The sequence below is a fragment of the Etheostoma spectabile genome, chromosome 16, assembly GCF_008692095.1.
Source record: "Etheostoma spectabile isolate EspeVRDwgs_2016 chromosome 16, UIUC_Espe_1.0, whole genome shotgun sequence".
Lineage (NCBI taxonomy): Eukaryota > Metazoa > Chordata > Actinopteri > Perciformes > Percidae > Etheostoma > Etheostoma spectabile.
In genome coordinates this window covers 16,626,878-16,632,674 of record NC_045748.1, presented here as the reverse complement: position 1 = coordinate 16,632,674, position 5,797 = coordinate 16,626,878, and the positions used below count along the sequence as shown (strand labels likewise).

Sequence of the window (5,797 nt, the reverse complement as noted above, 5' to 3'; positions counted from 1 at the left end):
ACACACACACACACACACACACACACACACACCCTTCCTCTCCCCTATTCACTCATTCACATTGGGTGATGCACTCCTCCATTCTTCTCTACCTGGGGCAGTGAAGAAGGCCAGGGACACGCACAAAAGCAAATTGAAATGCTCCAGTGAGTGCTTTCTTGACATGATGCATGGCTCATGAGATGCAGCCGGGCCCTGCTGCTACACTTGTATGTGTGCTGAAACACGGAGGCCCCACATCCAAAAACTATAGTCATTACAGCACAGCAAAAACTTAACTACTTACTGCTTACATACCCTCACCCCATAAACAAATTATTTTCACAATTTAGATATTTGATTTAGACATGAAAGCACAGCATTCTTACAGTAAAAATCTGCCAAGATCCTTTGAATAATTAAATGCTGTGTAACTAGGCCCATTTGAAAAACTAAACAGCAGCATCATGTCAGGGATTTAAATGGAACAAGGAATTGGCTTGCTAGAGGTGTCAATCCAGTTTCTCTTGTCAGTTGCAACGTTACACTACTGCAGAACTGGTTCCTCTTCTCTTCCATCAGAACATCAACAATTCAATGTCACCTTTCCCCTCCTGGAACAAGTAATGCTTGTAGCTCAGTATAGCTCATATCTGTGTCTATCTGATATAGGGGGGTTGTTTTTTATTTATTTTATAGAAAATGAAGATAATTTAAGCCATCCACGCTTTATACTGCAGGTTTCAAGCCTAAATTCTGAATTTGTGCCCTTCTCTTATAAGACACAGTGAACCAGCTCTGTCAGCTTTGAGCTGCCTGTGGTGGAAAAAAATCCTGAATTCTTTGGAGACGCCCGTTCCTTGGGCAGTGTGGTGCCACCGGACAAGGCCTTCATTGAGCAGGAACAGGAGTGGTCTTGTAGAAGGGATCCTCACTGGCTCGGCCTACGAAGCAACAGAGCTGTCCAAGGACGATTAAATATTTAAGAGCATGGAAAGGAGGTCTCAGTGGTAAGTTAATATTGATGGGTCTCTCATCTTTCCCTTCTCAAACTTGTTGAGTTGCCTCAAGAGGTCGATTTGGAGAACCTGGAGAGGAACCTCACTTCTTTTGTCAGATAAACTTACCAGTAGCTTTAAAAATATATCAAAAAAGATTACTTTTCCTCCAATGTGAACAAACTGGACTGAGTGTGACTTGTCTTTTTGGGGGGGAGTTGTGTGCTTCCTGTGTCCTCTTTTGGTCACTCTGAAATACTCCTTCCTGACTAGCTTGTAACCTCACCCACTCCCTGTAACTGTAGTAACTGCCATGTCAGGCTTACAAGGAAGTCAGCATTGCAGTGTTTCTGGCAGTTGTCCACTGAACACTGCTTACGAGAAACCCTTCAGTGCATCTCACAGCCTTTTCTTATAATCTGTTTTTTGTGAATTGGTGCAATTGGATACTGCTGAAGGCATTTTAATAGATAAAAGGAAAACAGGAATGAAAACAAGGTTTTAGACGTTTGATTGAGGATGAGGAAAGAGCCTTCGGTAGAAGGTGGTTTTGCTCATAGCGAGATGGAAATCATTTCATAGTCATAGTTGATTTGGTTTGAGAGCTGACCTTTGTCCGTGTTCCAAGTCATCCATATATGTTGTTTGAGATTATACAGAATTTATTTGAGACTGCAGCAGATTAATTTACGCCAGGAAATGGTTTGCTCGGATAGATGGACTACAAGGCCATGTGGAATGTAAGGTTTCCTGGAGTGATTGTCTTTGAGGAAAAAAAACGTCCTGGTTTCTCTCCAAGATCTGTCCTTGGACATCCTTTACTTGCCTGACTCTTCCGCTGTGTTTATCTTGGTCATGAACCTGTGCGTTTCAGTTTGAGTACATCTGAATCGAGCATGTTTTCAGAGGAGATGTGACTGTGAACCTCTGACTGTGACCATTTCTGGTTTATGTATTGTGTGTGGTGCAGCAAATCATTTTCCCCCCGCCGTAGCCTTCTTGTGTACAGTACTTGATAGAATCCGTTTTCTGAGAGTTTTTCTTCTCAAGCTCGAGGGAAGAAACCTCTTGAGAAAACCAAATATATCTACCTATTCTTTCCAATATAAAATTGTAAAAATAATCACGCCTAAGGCTATTAATTAAATTGTGCACTTAATCATTTTTGGATGGAATATTTAATCATGTTGCTAAAGGGTTGCCCCAGAGTTTTATGCTTTTCAGTCTAGAAAAAATGTTTTTCTGATCTATCTTATAGAAGCACTACAATATGTTTAATGTAGAACATGTTGGATCATCTGCATCTGATGTAATCTGCAGATGCTTATACCTTCAGAATGTTTTGTATGGCAGTGTGATTGAAAGCTCCGTATTTAGAGACACAATCCTCCGATCTCTCGAGGATGTTGTCTTCAGCTTGTGAAGAACAGCAGAGCCGCACTCTAGGTGGCCATCTTTTGCAGCGAACAAAAACCACACATCTCACTTCTGCTTTTGCTGACTGCCATGACAGTCAGCAGAGGAACAGACAGGAGGGGAAGCTGCTCGCTCAGGTCTGTGCTCTTAAAGTTAAACACTTCCATCTGTGTAACGAGATAGCAGAGCAAGCAGAGGCAGCTCCGCTCAGCTGAGCCGGACAGTCAAAGACCTTGAGGAGCACAAAATGGTGGATGGCCATGCCACTGATACTCCAGTGTGATTGGCAGTGTCTCTTTGGCCACAGTGGGACTGGCTGCATGAAATGGAGTCCTCTGTGTGGAGCGTTGGCCCAGCCTCAGCTCTGATGCAGAAGATAATTCTGTCAGCCCCAAGAGAGAGAGAGAGAGAGAGAGAGAGATCAAACCGTACATGTCTGCTTGCTTCCACCTCTTATTCTCACTGAACTACTTGATTTCCTGGGTTCTGAATTATGTTTATACCTGCATTATTTTTTCTATTTGGTGCTTTTTTGCATTGAACATATGCGTGCTGGCTAAAAACAAGATCAGCTTTGATGAAAAGATTTATTTTTGGTGTTGTTAACAGGAATGAAGTGAGTGACTATGTAAGGGTATTCATTATCTAACCTTCACACCCAGCAGGCTTTAGCTGAGGGATTTACTAGCCTTCTGTTTTATTTTCTGTTTTTGTTGCTTTGTGAAGATTTCAGGCTTGAAGGTCACATAAATTTCTCTGATGTAAAAGACTGTATGTAGCTACAAATTGAAAAGAGTAGTATTTAAAATATATACAGTATATATTTAACTGAAAAATATGGTGAGTTTTCTCCATGACAACCTGAAGAAAGTAGCTACATGGAAGATGGCCATTAATCCTCGTCTCCTCTCATCCTGCTTGGTCATTATCTTCTGTGCAAAAGAGGGCAAATGTTGCTATGGAGTGCTCGGTGCTTTTCAGAAGGAACAATCTGAGCCCTTTGCCAAACACAAAGGCTACCCTTGAAGCAAGGTTACTTGTACCATGATGGCCAGCTTCTTTTTTTCTTTAGAGAGAAACATGTGGCAAAATAAGCAAGTTGGATGTCTTTGATTGAGAAAGGAACTGTCTTGGTTTGGAGCATATAAAGAGGAGAGTGAGTGCAGCAATATTAAGTATTAAAGGCCGCCTGACTACGTGGGTGATGTCAGGTAACCGTCTATCAGACAGGGACCAACTGACACATGCACTGTCTGACCTTGCAGTATGGACGATACAGACATAAAATAGAAAACTATCATCTCTTCCCGGTATTAGCACAGTGAGCATTACTAATGGCATTCCTCCCTCTCTCTTTCAGCTTCTCTGTCTCCCTTTTTGATGTGAAGTCTTGCTTCAGCAGAATAGTTTGAGGTCCAAAGATCCAAATCCTCCAATCCTCTAGTCTGTGCTTTTCCTGTATTACTGAGGTGGCACTTGTTTGTGTCATGCAATGCTTTAACTTTGATGTTAAATCAGATGATACCCCAAGCACGATATTGATAAGTGAAGCAGCTTAAAGGGCAGTAACATTGAAAATCAAGAAGTGAGCTACTTTTGCTTTGGTGAAGTGATATAATTACATTATTTATTTTTTTTAGATTTTCATTAAATGCCAAAGTGTACAGAGACGAGCATGGACAGCAAGGAGCCAACAACAATTTTGAGATGTTACTGTCAAAAGACTCAAGACATAAGATTAAATACACTTGAAGACGTAGATGAATCATGGCACCATCTGGGCCTTATCTTGTTCAGCTCATCATCCTGCTATGATGGATGGTCATGTAAAGAGGAAGCTCTAAAGGAAAAACTACCAGGAGGTCAACAGCAAGCTAAAAATAACTGAAGGTCTGTATTGCAGGGTCTATCCACGACATGCGCTTAGAGTTTCATGTGTTCTTTACACTTCTGAGCTGAGTGGAAGGACTACTTCTCACCCAAATCCACATGTTTATTTCGGAAGCATGTGATCCATTCCCATGACAGGAAATGGAACTTGTGATCTGACGAAACCAAGGTAGAATGTTTTGAACTTAATTCCTAAATATAGAGCAATGGCACATTGAGTACAGGTCAAACAATACTACACAGATGTTGTGTAGGCCATAAAGGGAAGATATTAGTTTAAGACACTAAGACAGTTTTTGGGAAAATCTTTACCCCCTTTAAAAAAAGTTGTTTGGCTATTTCTTTTCGATAACAATACAATACTTCCTGTCTCCAAAAGTGAGTCATATGGAGCAGTCCTGCATCATGGGCAGACGTTTAACTCCATTTTAAGCGATCCTATGTAACTTTTGATGAACATTGGCAACATATGCCAAGCACTGGATGATAGTAAATGCTAAAATATAGTTCATTAGTAGCACAAGGAGAGAAGAGTAAAATACAGAACAATATCTATCTAAAGTTTGCTAACATTATCCACTATAAGCTACCAAACCATGCAAGGCTCTAGCAGCAAGTGAGTGTGTTGAACTGGGTTTTATTTCTCATGAATTCACCTTTTAATTTGTAAGAGAAGTTGGAGTATTTTGATTTACATCAGATATTTGAAATGGATGTAAGATGAGTGCAATAGGAGAATGTTTCTGGTCGAGGCCACGTTAGCTGGTTAATGGTTGACCTACTTTTTCCAAGCTAATGCTTCCTGAAACAGATTTATGGAAAGATTAACACCAGTGTTTTATATTATTTTATTACAATGTTGATGATTTTGGCAACCCCCAGTTATGTTTTGGACTTTTTCCACAGTTGGTTGATTCATTATTAACATGATTTGGTCTCAGCATTAGGATCCAAATTTGTTGCTGAATAGATAGCGATTTAGCTTAATGTTGCTGCTTAATCTGCCATTTTTATTCATCATATCAGAGATTAAAAACTAAAAATATCTATAAAATCTATAATCAGAGTTGGAAAGTATGCTTACCCTGAAGTTTGGATGTAATTTTAGCTTACAATACTTCTAAATATTGTGAGTTAAAATGCATGCCAACAGGAACATGTGATGGCATTACTGTTGTCTTTTCAGCTCTATTCTGCTAATTCTCTGTTGTATATTTCAGGCCATATCCTCCCTTTCATTCCATTTCAGGAGATGTCTGATGTTATGACAAAATGTTCATACGGAACATTATTGATTCCTCACATCTCCTTTGAAAAGGCCTGGTCCATTGATCGGCCAGGTGGAATCGATGTCTCATCTCTGTGTATTCAGACATCATTTAAGGAAGCTCTCTGCTCTGGTCCCAGACAGAGAGGAGGGAGGTCACAGTCAAACTGTTGTTCTTATCACTGAAAGGCTGTTGTAGTGAAACAGGTGTGTGTGTGTGTGTGTGTGTGTGTGTGTGTGTGTGTGT

The 5,797-nt window shown here is 40.4% G+C and overlaps 1 protein-coding gene across 5 annotated transcripts in view; it reads left to right on the top strand.

The window, feature by feature from the left end:
• The window catches only part of znf462 (zinc finger protein 462), a 47,088-nt gene that overhangs the window by 3,893 nt on the left and 37,398 nt on the right, over positions 1 to 5,797 (top strand). The window contains exon 2 of one of the 5 annotated variants that reach the window (XM_032539880.1): positions 762 to 989. The exons of the other annotated variants lie outside the window; for them this stretch is intronic. The gene's annotated coding sequence lies outside the window, so the exon portion shown is untranslated. The remainder of the gene's footprint in view (positions 1 to 761; positions 990 to 5,797) is intronic. 5 annotated transcript variants of the gene reach the window in all.